This window comes from Abramis brama, assembly GCF_963993115.1.
Source record: "Abramis brama genome assembly, chromosome: 17".
Taxonomy (NCBI): domain Eukaryota; kingdom Metazoa; phylum Chordata; class Actinopteri; order Cypriniformes; family Leuciscidae; genus Abramis; species Abramis brama.
In genome coordinates, this window is record NC_139979.1 from 27,843,632 (window position 1) to 27,860,967 (window position 17,336).

Here is a 17,336-nt window from a genome sequence, read left to right on the forward strand (position 1 = left end):
GCTCAGTTCAGTTCTCATCCATTAGTGTCAGTGCATTCAAGTCAATTGTATATATTGCCGAATATTAAGTGTCCCCAACTAAGCAAGCCAGAGGCGACACTGGCAAGGAACCAAAACTCCATCAGGTGACAGAATGGAGAAAAAAAAACCTTGGGGGAAACCAGGCTCTGTCGCCAGTTCTCCTCTGGCCAACAAACAAACAAACAGTGTATGATTATGATTCAAGCAGCATTACAGGTCAGAAGTCAGATTGGAATCGGAACATTACAAATATTTATCCAGTTCCATCTGGTTGAAGATCAGATTCATCACCCTGGTATGGGGCGGGCTATGTTGAGGATCTGTGCCACTGGCTGTTGTGTCAATGAGGTCTTCACAGGGGATTGTCTAGTTGACACAATCTCTGCTGACACTTCAGGGCTGCATTGTGGTCATGTCTAGGCACAGGTCCTCTATCTGATCTAGATACGGCCCAGATCCGGCTGACTACAGTAATCTCAAAATAAACAGAGAGACTAATATTAGCGTAGATGCCATTCTTCTTATGATGTTACAAGTACATCTGGTGTTATAGGAAATGTTCCTGGTTCCGGCTGACCTAGTTTATGCAGCCTAACAATCTTTTAACTGATTTGAATTATAGAAATTGATAATGTGCTATGTGTATGGCAGGTAAAAGAGATGTGATTTTAGTCTAGATTTAAACTGACAGAATGTGTCTGCGTCCCGAGGAAGACTGTTCCAGAGTATGTTCTAAAGAGGAAAAGGATATACCACCTGCGGTTGATTTTGATATTCTAGGAATTATCAGCTGGCCATTTTGAGATCGCAATAGACGTGAAGGACTATAGTGAATTAAGAGCTTGCTCAAGTACTTGGGAGCTAAACCATTTAGTGCAAGTAATTAGCAAGATTTTAAAATATATACAATGTTTAATAGGGAGCCAATGCAGTGTTGACAGAACTGGGCTAATATGGTCATACTTCTTATTCTAGTAAGAATTCTAGTTGCTGTGTTTTGGACCAGCTGGAGTTTTTTTATTCAGTGTGAAGGGCAACCACCCACTAGACTAGAGCATTACAATAATCTAGCCTTGAGGTCATAAATCTCAAGAAATAGAAACGTGGCTTTCAAATAAAAGATTGGTATCAAAGAGCACAACCAGGTTCCTAATTGACGACAAATATTTGACAGAAAAATCCATCAAGTTTTAGACAGTATTCTAGGTTATTACGTGCAGAGGTTTTTGGTCCAATAAGTATTAAGTATAATAAGTATGATTTGAACCACGCCAATGGAATTCCACTAATGCCAACATCATTTTCGAGTCTATTCAAAAGAATGTTGTGGTAGATGTTATCAAATGCAGCACTAAGATCCAGTAACACTAATAGAAAGATGCAACCATGGTACAAGATGGTAAAAGCAAATCATTAGTACTATGATACGGTTTAAATCCTATCTGGAAATCCTCACAGATACCATTTCTTTCTAAAAAGGAACATAGTTGTGATGATACTGCCTTTTCTAGTATCTTTGAAAGAAAAGATAGATTCAAGATCGGCCTGTAATCGACTAATTCTGTAGGATCAAGTTGTAATTTTTTAATAAGCCGTTTAATAATAGCCAGCTTAAAAGTTTTCTGCAAAAGATTAATTAATGATATTAAGAAGAGGATATGACCTCTGGAAGCATCTCTTTCAGTAGCTTAGTCGGTATAGGGTCCAACATGTTAATTTAGATGATTTAACGAGTTTAGACAATTCTTCCTCTCCTATAGCAATGAATGAATGGAACGTCTGGGGTTGAAGCTTTATTTTTCGTTAATTTGGCCACTGTATCAAATAAATACCTGGGGTTGTCTTTGTTTTCTTCTAAGAGGGTCGAAAAATAAGCAGATCTAGCAGTTTTTAAGGCCTTTCTGAATGCAACAGTGCTGTCTTTTAAAGGGGTCATATAATGGTACATGCACTTTTACAAGTTGATTGTACTGAAATGTGTGTTGGCAGTGCTTGTACACAACCATCATAAAATCATAAAAATCCATCCAGTGTTTTTTTTAAAATCTTCTTATATGTTTTCCCCTGTCTCTAATCAAGCCGTTGACGTCACACGGTCGGACGCCCCTCCATCGGACGATTGTTGATTGACAGCAGCATTTCAAATCAGACCTGCCCTCGCTCGTGAGCGAGCTGTCAGTCATCATAGTCCGCGCGGTCAATGTTGATACGCTGGAGCACTGTCTATGAGCAGAATGGCGTCTAAGCGATTGTGGTGTTCTGTTCTTGGGTGCAATAAGGAACACAGCAGTTATTTTGATGCTCCTAAATCCGAACCGCTGAAGACGCAGTAGCTGAGTTTTGTTTTCGAAGGGAATATTCCCCACGATTTTGCGATTTTTGTTTGTGCAAATCATTTCACACACCAGACTGCTTTACAAACGAGGGCCAGTAAAGCTGGTTTTGCTAAGAAGCTGCTCCTGAAAAAAGGATCGGTACCAACTATTCGTGTTCCTGCTGAACCTCCAGAAGAAGAAGTGAGTGTAACGTTTTATTAACCTTTATATTAATCTTTATATTAATCTTTGCAAATCGCTAGCACGCTTCACGATGAATGCGGCTGTTTACACTCAGGGTACATTACAGCATGTTTTCTATGTACGACGTTCTCAATATAATTCATAATCCCACGTTTATAATGAACAACGCGTTATGGTTATTGTGCTATGGTTACAACAAACGGTGTACGCACAGAACAGAGGGGCGGGGTGAGCAAAGCTCATTATCACTTAAAGACACATGCACTTAAACGGCGTGCTGAAAACAGAGCTGTTTTTGACCAGGTAAAATGAGTGTTTTCTTACAATACTAATGAGAATTTTTAATTAAAGTATATTACAAACTTTTAAATTAGACCCTAAAGAATCATATTAGCTTGTACAAAAATGACATTATATGACCCCTTTAACGAAATGCGAAAAACTTCTAGTGTTGTTTTCTTCCTGCTGCTCTCCATTTTTCTGGCTGCTCTCTTGAGGGGCCTGAGTGTGCTCATTGTAACACGGCGTTGGACTATTTTCTTGAATCTTTTTTAAGTGCAAAGGAGCAACTGTGTCTAAAGTACTGGAGAAGAGAGACAGTAGTTTCTGTTGCAACATCAAGTTCTTCTAAACTATCTGGGATGCTGAGGAGATTAAACTGATAAGGAATATTGTTTAAAAAACCAATCTTTAGTGGTAGAAGGTGATATTTCTACTGTATTTGTAACAGGGAGTCTCATTGTCAAATTCAGAAATGTTAATTTATGCATTCATGACCTCAAGGCTAGATTATTGTAATGCTTTACTGGGTGATTGCCCTGCAGACTTAAGCCCAGAGTATACTTAGTTTTTTTACACGTACGTTAGCCTTTCAAAGCATACTCCATTTGATAGTGTGCACGAACGCAGGTGGTTGACACATGCTAGAAAGTTTCATTTGTGTCCAGTGTCTGCGTCTTTTTTTCTCTCCAGAAGTTATGACCGATAAAAATGTCTTTGTATTCTTTTAAACTAAAATTGTGGCTATCTCATAAGCCCCTCACACAAACGCTTCTAGATGACATCTAGATGCTCCCTAGAGACAAACCACCTGTAAAGACCTTGTCGACTAGAAACCATGCGAACCAGGCAAGTCCTCTGCACAGACCCCTATGGCCATCTTCTCCTCTCCCACCAAATGCTGGCATAATGAATCCTGATCTTCAAGCAGAAGGAACTGGATGAAATTTTCTGAATATCAATCCACAATCTGACTTGAGATGCAGACTAAAATTAAACCACTCCATGTTTGTTCGTCTGGCCAGAGGATAAATGGCTCCCGCCTGAGCTTAATTTCTCCCAAGGTTTTTTCTCCATTTCTATCACTGATGGAGTTTGGGTTCCTTGCCACTGTCACCAAAAGGCTTGCTTAGTTGGGGACACTTAATATTCTGCAATATTATTGACTTGAATGCACTGACACTAATGGATGAGAACTGAACTGAGCTGGATTAACTATTTTCCCCATAACTGCTTTATACAGTGAGGAAAATAAGTATTTGAACACCCTGCTATTTTGCAAGTTCTCCCACTTAGAAATCATGGAGGGGTCTGAAATTGTCATCGTAGGTGCATGTCCACTGTGAGAGACATAATCAAATCAAATCAAATCAAGTATATTTGTATAGCGCTTTTCACAATACAGATTGTATCAAAGCAGCTTCACAGTATTAAAATAAAATAATACAACAGAGTTTGTTTCTAGTGGAATTTATTGATTGATAGAATAAAATTAAATATCCCCAAAATATCCCCAACTGAGCAAGCCAAAGGCAACAGTGGCAAGGAACCGAAAAAACTCCATCAAGCGGCCTAATGGTGTCCTAAAACTCCATCAGGTGACCTAATGGAGAAAAAAAAAAACCTTGGGAGAACCCAGGCTCAGTCGGGGGCCAGTTCTCCTCTGGCATTTTTGAACTAGAGGCCGGATTGTAGTTTGAAACTGTGAGATTAACAATATTATATGAATGCCTGGCCGAAAAGATGCGTCTTTAATCTAGTTTTAAACTGGGAGAGTGAGTCCGAGCAACGAACAGTATCAGGAAGGCTATTCCAGAGTTTTGGAGCCAAATGTGAAAATGCTCTCCCTCCTTTGGTTGATCTGGATATCCTAGGTATGACCAAAAGCCTTGAATTTATTGATCTTAAAGAGCGCGATGGATTATAGGGTGATAGAAGATCCGCTAAATAGACTGGAGCTAAGCCATTTAGGGCTTTATAAGTCAGTAGCAATACCTTATAATTAATACGGAACTTTATAGGTAGCCAATGTAGTGATGATAAAATCGGTGTTATATGATCATATTTTCTTGATCTAGTAAGAACTCTAGCGGCTGCATTTTGGACTAACTGTAGCTTGTTTATTGAGGATGCAGGACAACCGGCTAATAAAGCATTACAGTAATCTAGTCTCGAGGTCATGAATGCATGAACTAACTTTTCTGCATCAGAAACTGATAGCATATTACGTAGCTTAGCAATGTTTCTAAGGTGGAAAAAGGCTGTTTTTGTAACATACGAAATATGATTTTCAAAAGACAGGTTACAATCGAGTATAACACCCAGGTCTTTTACTGTAGAGGATAAAGTAACAGGACATCCTACGATGTCAAAGTTGTATTGTGAGAGGTTCTGTGGGCGTTTTTTTGAACCGATAAGTATTACCTCTGTCTTGTCTGGATTTAATAATAGAAAATTACGCGTCATCCAATCTTTTATATCTTTAACACACTCTGTCAATTTGGATAATTTAGCGTTTTCATCCGGCCGTGATGAAATATATATTTGAGTGTCATCAGCATAACAATGGAAACTAATTCCATGTTTCCTTATAATATTTCCAAGTGGCAGCATATATATTGAGAATAACAGAGGGCCCAACACAGATCCCTGCGGCACTCCATAGTTTACTGGAGTTATGATCGATTTTTCTCCATTTAAATAGACAAAATGGTAGCGGTCTGATAAGTATGATCTAAACCAGCTTAATGCTTGTCCTTGAACACCAGTATAATTTTGTAGTCGATCTAAGAGTATTGTATGATCTATAGTATCGAACGCAGCACTTAGATCAAGTAAAACTAGTATTGAGATGCAGCCTTGGTCAGAAGCTAAGAGTAAATCATTTGTGATTTTAACGAGCGCAGTTTCAGTGCTATGATGCGGCCTGAATCCTGACTGAAACTTTTCATAGATATCATTTTCTTGCAAGAAAGAGCCCAGTTGAGTGGACACAACTTTTTCTAGTATTTTAGACATAAAAGGTAGATTTGAAATGGGTCTATAATTTGCTAGATTATGCGGGTCTAATTGTGGTTTCTTAATGAGAGGTTTTATCACTGCCAGTTTAAATGTTCTTGGAACATGACCTAAAGATAAAGACGAGTTAATAATATTGAGGAGAGGCTCTTCCACTACAGGTAACACTTCCTTCAGTAGTTTAGTTGGTATAGGATCTAATAAACATGTTGTTGTTTTAGATGAAGTGATAAGTTTATTTAACTCTTTTTGTTCTATAGTTGTAAAGCACTGTAATTGTTCTTGCGGGGGGAAAATTGAGGCTGAATTATAAGGTGCGATTGAGGATTGAACGTTTACAATTGTGGTTCTGATGTTTTCTATTTTCTCAGTGAAGAAGTTCATGAAATCATTACTACTAAACTGTAACGGGATATTTTGTTCGGGTGACGTCTGTTTATTTGTTAGTCTAGCCACGGTGTTAAATAAAAACCTAGGATTGTTTTGGTTGTTTTCTATTAGTTTGCGGAGGTGCTCAGCCCTGGCTGCTTTTAGGGCCTTTTTATAACGTGACATACTGTCTTTCCACGCGATTCTAAAGACCTCTAAATTAGTTTGTTTCCATTTACGCTCTAAATTACGGGTTTCTCTCTTTAGAACATGCGTAGTATTATTGTACCATGGTGCTTTAATTTTCTCTGTGACCTTTTTTAATCTAACGGGTGCAACAACATCCAATGTTCTAGAGAGAATGGTGCTCATAGTGCTAGTTAGTTCTTCTAGTTCATCTGTTTGTTTGGGTTCAGGCAGCAGCTGAGACAGATCAGACAAGCAACTCGAGAAATTATCTATGGTGGATGGAAGGATTGTTCTGCCTGGTCGAAAACGCGGCGCCGCATGACATATTACAGCAGTACGTAATATGCAAGTTACCAAGTAATGGTCAGTGACATCATCACTTTGTGGAATGATATCTATATCGGTTGGATCGGTTCCATATGATATAATTAAATCGAGTGTGTGATTAAGACGATGAGTTGGTCCGGTGACGTTTTGTTTGACCCCAAAGGAATTTAATAAATCTATAAACGCAGCCCCTAACGCATCATTTGGATTATCTACGTGTATGTTAAAATCTCCAACAATTAATGCTTTATCTACATTGACCAATAGATCTGAGAGAAAATCTGCAAACTCTTTTAGGAAATCAGCGTAAGGCCCAGGTGGTCTATATACGGTAGCCAAGGCTAGAGATAATATGGATTTTTTTCTAACATCTAAGAGCGTAACATTTAGTACAAGTATTTCAAACGAAATAAACTTATAACCCGTTTTCTGAGTAACATTGAGAATATCTCTATAGACCGCTGCAACACCGCCGCCACGACCAATCAGACGGGGTTCGTGCTTATAGGAGTATCCTGATGGAGTAGACTCATTTAGACCGAAATAATCATTAGGTTTAAGCCAAGTTTCAGTAAGGCAAAGTACATCGAAGCTATTATCCGTGACTATTTCATTTACAATAACTGCCTTAGGTGTGAGTGATCTAATGTTTAGAAGACCTAGCTTTAGAAATTGTTTTTGGTTACTAATAGCAACATTTTCTGGTTTAATAACAATTAGATTTTTTCTAGATCCTGCAGTAGATTTATTATTTGATCTCACTAAACGAGGAATAGACACAGTTTCTATGCAATGTTCTACACTATTTATATCAGTTAATTTGGTGCAGCAGAGACTATGATTTGAACTTTTGGTTACTAGTCAAAAGGTATTTAACATAATCTAAAAAAAAAAATCCAGAAATCACAATGTATGATTTTTTAACTATTTATTTGTATGATACAGCTGCAAATAAGTATTTGAACACCTGAGAAAATCAATGTTAATATTTGGTACAGTAGCCTTTGTTTGCAATTACAGAGGTCAAACGTTCCTGTAGTTTTTCACCAGGTTTGCACACACTGCAGGAGGGATTTTGGCCCACTCCTCCACACAGATCTTCTCTAGATCAGTCAGGTTTCTGGGCTGTCGCTGAGAAACATGGAGTTTGAGCTCCCTCCAAAGATTCTCTATTGGGTTTAGGTCTGGAGACTGGCTAGGCCACGCCAGAACCTTGATATGCTTCTTACAGAGCCACTCCTTGGTTATCCTGGCTGTGTGCTTCGGGTCATTGTCATGTTGGAAGACCCAGCCTCGACCCATCTTCAATGCTCTAACTGAGGGAAGGAGGTTGTTCCCCAAAATCTCGCAATACATGGCCCCGGTCATCCTCTCCTTAATACAGTGCAGTCGCCCTGTCCCATGTGCAGAAAAACACCCCCAAAGCATGATGCTACCACCCCCATTCTTCACAGTAGGGATGGTGTTCTTGGGATGGTACTCATCATTCTTCTTCCTCCAAACACGTTTAGTGGAATTTCTATTTTGGTCTCATCTGACCACATGACTTTCTCCCATGACTCCTCTGGATCATCCAAATGGTCATTGGCAAACTTAAGACGGGCCTTGACATGTGCTGGTTTAAGCAGGGGAACCTTCCGTGCCATGCATGATTTCAAACCATGACGTCTTAGTGTATTACCAACAGTAACCTTGGAAACGGTGGTCCCAGCTCTTTTCAGGTCATTGACCAGCTCCTCCCGTGTAGTTCTGGGCTGATTTCTCACCTTTCTTATGATCATTGAGACCCCACGAGGTGAGATCTTGCATGGAGCCCCAGTCCGAGGGAGATTGACAGTCATGTTTAGCTTCTTCCATTTTCTAATGATTGCTCCAACAGTGGACCTTTTTTCACCAAGCTGCTTGGCAATTTCCCCGTAGCCCTTTCCAGCCTTGTGGACGTGTACAATTTTGTCTCTAGTGTCTTTGGACAGCTCTTTGGTCTTGGCCATGTTAGTAGTTGGATTTTTACTGATTATATGGGGTGGACAGGTGTCTTTATGCAGCTAACGACCTCAAACAGGTGCATCTAATTTAGGATAATAAATGGAGTGGAGGTGGACATTTTAAAGGCAGACTAACAGGTCTTTGAGGGTCAGAATTCTAGCTGATAGACAGGTGTTCAAATACTTATTTGCAGCTGTATCATACAAATAAATAGTTAAAAAATCATATATTGTGATTTCTGGATTTTTTTTTTTAGATTATGTCTCTCACAGTGGACATGCACCTACGATGACAATTTCAGACCCCTCCATGATTTCCAAGTGGGAGAACTTGCAAAATAGCAGGGTGTTCAAATACTTATTTTCCTCACTGTAGATGAATTGAACTCTCCATAATTGATGAACTTTTCACAGTTATTAAACTGAACTGAATCAACACTGAACTTATTTCAACTTAATAATAACTGTTTAAAAGTACTATTGTCTTTTTAGAGCTGGTTTACAGCGGAATTGAATTGATACATGTTGAATCATGTTGTTTTCCTGTTTATCATTGTGAAGCTGTTTATCAATGTAAACGATCCATATTGTAGAAAGCACTATATAAATAAAGGTGACTTGACCATCAGTCCTGGGTTTCGGCACTATTGTAGTATATTTTGTGAGGGAAAGAAGGATTGGGGCAGCAAGCCAGTTGTACTCAGTTGTACTGTTTTTTTCAAAAATAACCAAACAAAATAAAACTCAACAAAAAGCCAGCTTTGCAGCAGTATTCTCCAGTTCAATTTCAAGGTCAGTCCATTTGTCTTGTGCTCTCTCTCTCCTCAATCAAACACTGGAACAGGCTTTATTCATTCTCTTCCCACTTACTGAGTGGAAACGGCTGTATTTATTAACTGACTCCCTACCGCTCATCCCACAGTCATGGTGACCATGCCTCCTCCACACTCCCATAGAAAACCATCACAAAGAATACTCTTAATGTGCCTTAATGCATTACAGTTTATTAATAAAAGGTGGAAGAAAGTTATTTTAGTTTATAAAGGTTTTTTCTTTTTTTTCTTTTTTTACACAAACCCATCTATTCACTTCAGAAGCCCTTAATTAACCCCCCGGAGCTGTGTGGAGAACTTTTATGATGGATAGAAGCCCTTTTTTGGGCTTCAAAATCTGGACTGCCATTCACTACCACTATAAAGCTTGGAAGAGCAATGATATTTTTTGATCTAACTCTGATTGTGTTCATCTGAAAGAAGATGGTCATATACACCTAGGAATCATAGGGCGATTTTCATTTTTTGGTGAACAATCCCTTTAAAAGGAACCACTAAAGAGGAGCATAACCAATGTTCATCGCATATGCAGATTGATATCTAAATGTTTTTTTAATTTCTCTTCTCACTTAAAATCGGATATTAAAATGGAATAAAGTAGGTAGGTTAGCTGATTACCTCAAAAGTCCATAAGTTCATACAGTTCAAAACCTTTTCCTAGTGTCTTCATTAGTTCCCTTTCAAGGGAACTCCCGTTGCGTCGAGAATGACGCTATGGGGAACGCTTTGCGTGATGACGTCTTGAAGCACATGTAAAATCAGTCCAATGGTGTGGCGGAACGTCAGAGGCGGGTGACGTCACGTACCAGGAAACTATAAAAGCCGGCCCGAAACAGAAAACGAAAGCTTTCTGAGTCTTCAGTCGCGCTCTGTGTTGAATTCTGTCCTTGTTATTTGGTGTTGTCTGTCTATATATATATATATTTATTCAGATATGGCGAGCAAGCAGCAGTATCGAGTGTGTGTCCATCCCTGCCCGCGTTATTTAACGGGAGGTGACACACACACTCTTTGTGTTGTTTGTTTGGGAGAGGAGCATGCCCAGTCAGCACTCGAGGGTGGTGACTGTGTGCATTGCTGTGCGCTTCCATTGCGGACGCTCCGATCCCGTTTGGCTCGGTTCAATCCCGACCACGTTCCCCAGGGCTCGGGTCCCGCCGCGGCTGAGGCTCGGCGGCGATCTCAGACCTGGGGTTCGCAAATGGATCTGTCAGTGGATGTTGAGACGGGCTCTGCCTTATCTCAGCCTCTTACTGACAGATCCAGTGCCTCTCATCAGGGTGTGGAAGCACGCGCTGCGGTTTCTTCCCTCCCGATAGAGGCACCAATACTGCAACTATCCAGCTCTGAGGAGTTGGATGTTGTGAGTATTGAAGCTGAGTCTGAGGATTCGCCACCTCAGTCTCATGCATTCGAAGAACTGCTCGATGTAGTTACAAGAGCAGTAGACAGACTTTCTCTTGAGTGGCCAGAGGATAGGCAGGACGTTCGTTCGAAAAGCAAGCTCGACGAACGCTTCCTGCCATCTCGTACACAGCCTCAGCGTAGGAGTCTTCCGTTTTTCCCCGATCTCCACACCGAGGTGTCGAGATCGTGGGGAAAACCTATGTCATACAGAGTATATACACCTCAAACATCACATTACTCTTCCATCTACAAATATAAAGAGTATGGTTATGGGGAGATGCCGAAGGTGGAAGAGACGCTTGCGAGCTATCTCTCTCCAGCAACGGCATCTTCCCTGAAGGCTCCTACACTCCCCACCAAACCAGTTAAATTCACTTCCTCCCTGATTCATAAATCGTATGCAGCCGCTGGTCAAGCTGCAGCGTGTCTGCATACGATGTCCCTTATGCAAGCATATCAGGCAGAATTACTGGGTGATTTAGAGGAGGGCGGGGGTATTGGTCCTGACACAGTAGCCGAACTGCGTAGAGCCACAGATTTGTCTCTCAGGGCCACCAAGGAGACCGCTAAATCAATCGGGCGGTCTATGGAGCCCTGGTGGCCACTGAGAGGCATCTGTGGCTCAATCTGAGTGACATCAAAGATAGAGAAAAACATGTTCTTTTAGATGCTCCGGTTTCTACTGTTGGGCTATTTGGAGATGCAGTGAACAGTGCGGTAGCTAAATCGCAAGAAGCTTCAAAACAGGCTGCTGCACTCCAGAAACTTCTCCCCCGCCGCTCTTTCATTGAGGCTGCTGAGCGGGAGCAGCCTCACTCCTCTAAAAAGAGCGCTGATCATCGTGCCACTCAAAAGCAGAGTGTGTCCTCCCGTGCTCCCCCACAAAAATCTCGGGGACACGGAGGGCGCGCTCAAACCCAGCAGTCTTCGAGGGGTAGAGCGGATCTGCGGACCGTTATTACTGCCAAGAAGGCTGCTGGGAAGAAATCCTGACGTCCGAGGGCTCAGGACAAATGAGGGTAGTCCCCCCCGAAGCAGAGCGGTTAACACCTCTTTTTACGGTGCCCGTCTCTCTTCGGTACCCTCAGGGGACCGTTCTGCCAACCCTGCCGCCTCAGGTGTTACAGGGCGCAGCGGTCTCCGGCGAGCACATATCTCAAGGACCACCCGGAAACGTAGTGGCCTCGGGATGCCCGCCCCCTCCGAGGAGGGCGTTAGAGCAGTCTGTTCGGTCGTTCCCTGCCGGTGCGCCGTTACAGGGCGACGAATTGACTACTCAACAACAACAAAATCCAGAAACCAGTCTCGAGAGGCTGGTACCTCTAGTAGAATCTTTGACAGCGTGGAAGCTACTGTCAAATGTTTCTCGTTGGGTCCTGCAGACCGTAGAAAAAGGGTATCAGATACAATTCAAGAAACGCCCACCTCGGTTTATGGGGGTCCTGCCCACAGTGGTGGGCCCCGAGCAGGTTCTGGTCATGGAACAGGAAGTGAACACTCTGTTAGAGAAAGGGGCCATAGAATATGTACCTCCCTCCGACAGGGAAACCGGGTTTTACAGCCGGTACTTCATAGTTCCAAAGAAGGACGGGGGATTGCGTCCCATTTTAGATCTTCGAGTTCTGAACGAGTCAGTCATGCAGCTCAAGTTCAAAATGTTAACATTGAGACAGATCGTGCCACAGATCAGGTCCGAGGACTGGTTTGTCACGATAGACCTCAAGGACGCATATTTCCATATTTCCATCCGTCCGTGTCATTGGAAGTTCCTGAGGTTTGCTTTCGGGGGCAAAGCATACCAATATCGTGTTCTTCCATTCGGCCTAGCTTTATCACCCCGCACTTTCACCAAATGCATGGATGCAGCTCTGGCGCCGCTGCGCCTCCAGGGTATTCGCATCATGAACTACATCGACGATTGGTTGATTTTAGCTCAGTCGCATCAGTTGGCGGTTCAACATCGAGATGTTGTTCTCGCCCACATGAAAGAGCTGGGGTTACGGCTGAACGCCAAGAAGAGTGTGCTTTCTCCTCTCCAGAGGACCACTTTTTTAGGCGTGGTTTGGGACTCAGTGTCGATGCAGGCGCGCCTGTCACCGCCACGTATAGAGTCCATCCTTGCAGCTGTGAAAAGTGTAAAGCTAGGCCAGCTACTCACTGTCAAACAGTTCCAGAGACTGTTGGGTCTCATGGCAGCAGCTTCCAACGTGATACCTTTTGGACTGCTGCACATGAGGCCCCTGCAGTGGTGGCTCAGGACCAGGGGGTTTTCCCCGAGGGGCAACCCATTTCGCACAATCAGGGTCACGCGGCGATGCTTACGTGCCCTGGTTATGTGGAAGAAACCTTGGTTCCTGTCCCAGGGCCCAGTGTTGGGAGCTCCTTGTCGTCGCAAACTGCTAACGACGGATGCTTCCCTCACGGGTTGGGGAGCGATCCTGGAGGGTCGCTCATCTCAAGGTCTGTGGGAAGACCATCATCGTTCCTGGCATATCAATCGCCTAGAGATGTTAGCTGTCTTCCGGGCTCTGAGGAGCTTTATCACAGATCTCAGGGGACACCATGTGTTAGTACACACGGACAACACGTCGGTAGTCGCCTATATCAACCACCAAGGGGGTTTGCGCTCGCGCCCGTTATCCAACTTGGCACGCCATATCCTCTTGTGGTCCCAGGGGAAGTTACTGTCACTCAGGGCAGCTTACATCCCCGGGGTCCAGAATATAGGAGCAGACACTCTGTCGAGGCAGGGGCCGAGGCCCGGGGAATGGAGGCTCCACCCCGAGGTGGTGGAGCTGATATGGAGGGAGTTTGGCCAAGCTCAAGTGGATCTGTTTGCGTCTCGAGAGACGTCTCACTGTCCACTTTGGTTCTCCCTCACGCATCCAGCTCCTCTGGGACTGGATGCTATGGTGCAGACGTGGCCGAGGCTACGTCTGTACGCTTTTCCCCCAGTTGCTCTGCTCCCGGGAGTTCTGGAGAGAGTTCGCAGGGACCGGGTTTGCCTGCTTCTTATAGCCCCGCGCTGGCCGGGCAGAGTATGGTTTCCCGATCTTGTGTCGCTCCTCGACGGGCCTCCTCTGGAGCTACCCGTCAGGAGGGACCTTCTGTCCCAGGCGGAGGGCTCGATATTTAAACCCCCGCCCAGAACTGTGGAACCTGTGGGCTTGGCCTCTGAGGGGGCCCAGCTCATAGAGTCAGGTCTCTCAACTGAGGTTGTGGAGACCATTCTACAGTCCAGAGCTCCCTCCACGAGGAAACTTTATGCCCTGAAGTGGAGAGTCTTCACTTCTTGGTGTAGTGACCGTCGGTTGGATCCAGTCAACTGCCCAATTGGTACAGTTCTGGAGTTCCTGCAGGACCGGTTCACTGCAGGTCTGACCCCGTCCACCTTAAAGGTTTATGTGGCGGCCATAGGTGCTTACCACATTCCTTTGGGTGGAATGTCTGTGGGGAAAGACCCCTTGGTATCTCGTTTCCTTCGTGGCATTTGGAGGCTGAGGCCTGCAGTTCGCTCTAGGGTGCCACCATGGGACTTGTCCATTGCACTTCAAGGCCTGTCCCTGGCCCCCTTTGAGCCCATTGAGGAGGTTCCTGAGAAGTTTCTAACTTTGAAAGCTCTTTTTCTTCTGGCTATCTCTTCTCTCAAGAGAATTGGGGATCTTCAAGCATTGTCGGTTGCTCCGTCATGCTTAGAGTTTGCTCCGGGTATGGTGAAAGCTTTTCTACATCCGAGACCGGGTTATATCCCCAAGGTCCCCACTAATGTGGTCAGACCTATTGTCCTGCAGGCCTTCTGTCCTCCTCCCTTTCAAAATGCTGACCAGGAGGCTAATAATTTGCTTTGCCCAGTTCGGGCGTTAGACGCGTATGTCCACAGAGCTGCCCTGTGGCGTAAAAGTGATCAATTATTTGTGTGCTTTGGGTCCCCTAACAAAGGAGGTCCAGTGTCTAAGCAAAGGATGAGCAAGTGGGTGGTCGAGGCTATCTCACTTGCTTATGAGGCGGCTGGGCAGCCTTCTCCTTTGGCTGTCCGGTCGCACTCGACGATGAGTATGGCGGCCTCTAAGGCCCTTATTTCAGGAGTTTCTTTACAGGACGTCTGTGATGCGGCAGGCTGGTCCTCACCGCACACTTTCGTCAGGTTTTACTCTCTGGATCTAGACTCTGCTCCAGGGTCTCATGTTTTGTCTTCCTAGTGCTGCTCTCCAGATTACACACAGGACAGACATTCGTAGCTATGGAGGCGTTGGTATAGACGTTCCCCATAGCGTCATTCTCGACGCAACGGGAGTTCCCTTGAAAGGGAACGCCTCGGTTACGACTGTAACCTCGGTTCCCTGAAGAGGGAACGAGCGTTGCGTCGCCTTGCCATATCTCCTTCATGCCTGTCAGCTCGACTTCAGACTTTTACGAAGCTTTCGTTTTCTGTTTCGGGCCGGCTTTTATAGTTTCCTGGTACGTGACGTCACCCGCCTCTGACGTTCCGCCACACCATTGGACTGATTTTACATGTGCTTCAAGACGTCATCACGCAAAGCGTTCCCCATAGCGTCATTCTCGACGCAACGCTCGTTCCCTCTTCAGGGAACCGAGGTTACAGTCGTAACCGAGGCGTTTACTGTTTCTATTTATAAATTATTAGACAGAGCACTTATAAGAAGAGAAAGTAAACGGTATATGAAAACATATTGTAGTGTTTGCTGTTCTATTATTAGTAGTTTAGTCCCTTTTTATTAATATTTCTCTTTTTTGTGTGAAAAATACTATAAGAGAATCGAAAAGCTGCTATCTAAAGCAGTGGTTCTCAATTGGTTTGGCCATGGGACCCTCATTTTCCCATGGCCATTAAGCTACGCCCCAAATTTTTTGATATTTGAACCAAATACATTTTCTCCAACCCACTTTTGGGTCGTGACCCACTGGTTGAGAAACTGATCTAAAATACACTACCGTTCACAAGTTTGGGGTCAGTAAGAATTTGACAGTAAAGACATTTATAATGTTACAAAAGATTCTTTTTTAAATAAATGTTGTTCTTTTGAACTTTATATTCATCAAAGAATCCTGAGAAATAAAATGTATGACGGTTTCCACAGAAGTCTGAACTGTTTTCAACACTGATAATAATCATAAATGTTTCTTGATCATCAAATCATCATATTAGAATGATTTCTGAAGGATCATGTGACACTGAAGACTGGAGTAATGATGCTGAAAATTCAGCTTTGATCACAGGAATAAATTACACTTTACTATATATTCACATAGAAAACAGCTGATTTACACTGGAATAATATTTCACAATTTTTACTGAAATAAACACAGCTTTGGTGAGCAGAAGAGACTCTTTTAAAAACATAAAAAATCTTAGTGACCCCAAACTTTTGAACAGCAGTGTATATTGGTTTATTTTTCAAAGTTCAACTTTTTTTCATATTCATTTTCAAATGATTTCTTTCTAATTTAGTAAATATGTAAATAAGTATACATTTAATTTCAGTATTTATGCATGTGTTTTTACTTTCTTTTTTGGTTCCCAATTCTGGTGAGTACCCCCAGCATTGCACATTTTAGATGTCTCCCTAAACATCTCTAAGAATTTTATGAAGAATGCTTTGTGCACACACACAAAAAAACAAACAAAAATAAAGTTTTTATTTACAAAATATCTTCACTTCTGCATAGATCTCAGCCATGACGCATCCGTGTTGTGTTGATGTGAGAGCAGATATTCTCACGATACAACCCATCCTGCAAGAGAGATTGAAGACTGTAAATTGCCTGTTGAAGGCAAAATTAGGTGGTAATTTTTAAGGACTGAATATTCTAGAAATGAGGTCTGGAAAGTTGATATGGGTTATTACATTTTTAATAATGAAATTGTGTGTAAAAGTGAAAATTTTCAATTGAAATATTCACCGCTTAAATAACCACGTTGATTTTCAGCCCCTATAAATGCAAGCTATTAAAATACTTAGAGGTCATTCCATCTGCATGATTTTTATTTGTTGTCTATGTATACATGCAAATCATTGTATGTTTTTCAGCATCTTGAAGTCTGAGTTATGCTTTTTTTAAGATCCTGAGTATAGTGGTATATTAACTGTTCATTTTTTTAACCACATTATTATTTTTATAATTACACTAAATTAACATGTTGAATTAACAGCACTAGTTTTTATCATACGACAGTACACAATCCTTTCCTGATCACAGCAGCCAACAAAGCAAATTAAACTTTAAAAAAGTATATACACCATCAGTGTATATAGGTACACTGCTCTGTTAGTGGTTAAGGTCAGTTTATTGTACAAGTACACTCCAAAAATGAATGATACTCCTCACCCAAGCCTCTCCTAAAGTGAGTAGAGTTTGGCTGGTCATGT

The 17,336-nt window shown here is 42.6% G+C and overlaps 1 protein-coding gene across 7 annotated transcripts in view; it reads left to right on the forward strand.

Moving 5' to 3' along the window:
* scgn (secretagogin, EF-hand calcium binding protein) overlaps window positions 1–17,336 on the forward strand; it is a 46,984-nt gene that overhangs the window by 22,413 nt on the left and 7,235 nt on the right. The window lies entirely within an intron of this gene.